Raw genomic sequence first — 2,057 nt, forward strand, 5'->3', positions numbered from 1 at the left:
TCTTACAAGATTCCATCAAGACTTAACTAGAAAATGGCTATGAAAATTCTACGTAAACTATGTGCCCCATCTTTTTCCTCATGTTTTCTCTATTTCTGTTTCTTTCATTTTGTCTCTCTATGCCTTTCTTAGTCCTCAACACTTCTACTCTCTGTCATTCGCCCTTCTCTACCTGATGATAGTTAATGAAATTCTGTTCATACCAGTCAAGTTGCCAGGATCCAGTCTCAATCCCAGAGACCACACCTGTTCCTGGGGATATCTGCTGATCCTACACTGACAATAAACACCATCCTTTCATTAATAGGATGTATGATTGCTGTTTCCTCGTGAATCTACTGGGAGCAAGCAGTAAAATTTGGTCCCTTGGAGAATCACCTTGTTGCCGTTTTCCCTCTTTTCGGGATAACATCTAACTTCTATGGAGATAAAGAATTACACTTTGGTTACGGAGTTCATCCTGTTAGCCATCCCCCACACAGAGGGGCAGAAAATTGTGTGCTTTGTCATGTTCGTGATCTTCTGTCTCTGCACGCTGCTAGGAAATCTGCTCATCCTCTTAGCTGTGATGTCTGATTCCCACCTCCACACGCCTGTGTATTTCTTTCTTTGTAATCTGTCTGCGTTGGACATTGGTTTCTCTTCTGTGAGCACTCCAAAGATGCTGGCCAACTTGCTGGTGAGAAGCCGAGTTATCTCCCTGGGAGGTTGCATGTGCCAGGTTTTTTTTTTACCACTTCCTAGGCAGTACTGAGTGCCTGCTCTACATGCTAATGGCCTACAATCGTTTTGCTGCCATCTGTTACCCACTGCACTACACCATCATCATGAACCGCTGGGTGTGTGCCCTGCTAGCAGCTGGCAACTGGTTTACTAGCTCCTTTCATGCGACAATTCTCACTACATTGACCTTCCAACTGCCATATTGTGATTCTAATGAGGTGGACTATTTCTTTTGTGACATCTTCCCAGTAGTCAGATTAGCATGTGATGACACCCTTATCATCGAGACAGTGAGCTTCACCAACATTGGTCTTGTGCCCATGACCTGCTTCCTTCTCATCCTTGCCTCCCCCATCCGCATCGTCACTGCAATCCTAAAGATGCACTCTGCTGAAGGGAGATGCGAGGCGGCATCTACCTTTGTTTCCCACATCTCTGGGCTCACACTGTTCTTTGGACCCTGTGCCCTCATCTATACCCAGTCATCTTGAGTGATGTTCTGGTAACCCCGGTACAGATCTTTGGCAATGTAGTCACCCCCATGCTGAACCCCACAATCTATACCCTGAGAAACAAAGATGTCAAGGGAGCTCTGAAAAAGCTGGCTGGGGGCCAGATTGTTTCAGAAGGAGGTCACTAGTCCACTTGTGGGTCAAGCTAATTTTTTCCTCCTCATTTGTGTATTAAACTAACTTATAAAAACATCCATCTGTGCCAGTTGTAAAGGTCTTTCTGCCACAAAAACAGCTGGAAAACAATTCTCCCAGATACAAACCTGTGACGTCTTCTCCATCTCATGCACAAAGATCAGTAAGTACGTTAGACATTGTGGGCCATATAATCTGTTGCAATTACTCATCTCTGCTGTTGTAGCATGAAAATGGCCATAGAAAATACATAAGCAAATGAGTAAGGCCATGTTCTGATGAAATTTTATTTACAAAACAGGTTGAGGGGGGCAGGATTTGCCTCACAGGCCATATATGGCTGACCCCTGTCATAAAGGCTGGTTGAATTTGATAACCTGTTTTCAAGGGCTGATGATAATGGCTTAAGAGTGAACTTTAATGTGGCCTGGGTCCCACCGGGGCACACGTTGAATTATCAGTCAGGGATAAGAGGTGAAAAGGTGGATATTGAAAGGCACAGAAAGCATGCCCAAAGGAGAACTCTGTAGTACTCCAAGGACACAGTGAGAACTGCTCCTCACAGCAGCCCCAGCTGCCTGGGACCCATGGTTACGCCTACAAATGTAATCACTCCTTGGGTCCTTATACAGAAGTGTTTTGTTTTTCTTAGGTATGAAAGTAAATGCTCACCACTCTTGCTCATGA

General features: G+C 44.8%; 1 pseudogene; it reads left to right on the plus strand.

Moving 5' to 3' along the window:
- The first annotated feature begins 421 nt into the window (after positions 1-421).
- On the plus strand, positions 422-1,363 carry LOC105729666 (olfactory receptor 10D3-like; annotated as a pseudogene).
- The last annotated feature ends 694 nt before the right edge of the window (positions 1,364-2,057 follow it).

Source organism: Aotus nancymaae, unplaced genomic scaffold (genome assembly GCF_030222135.1).
Source record: "Aotus nancymaae isolate 86718 unplaced genomic scaffold, 86718_ANA_hifiasm-v0.15.2.pri h1tg000012l, whole genome shotgun sequence".
Taxonomy (NCBI): domain Eukaryota; kingdom Metazoa; phylum Chordata; class Mammalia; order Primates; family Aotidae; genus Aotus; species Aotus nancymaae.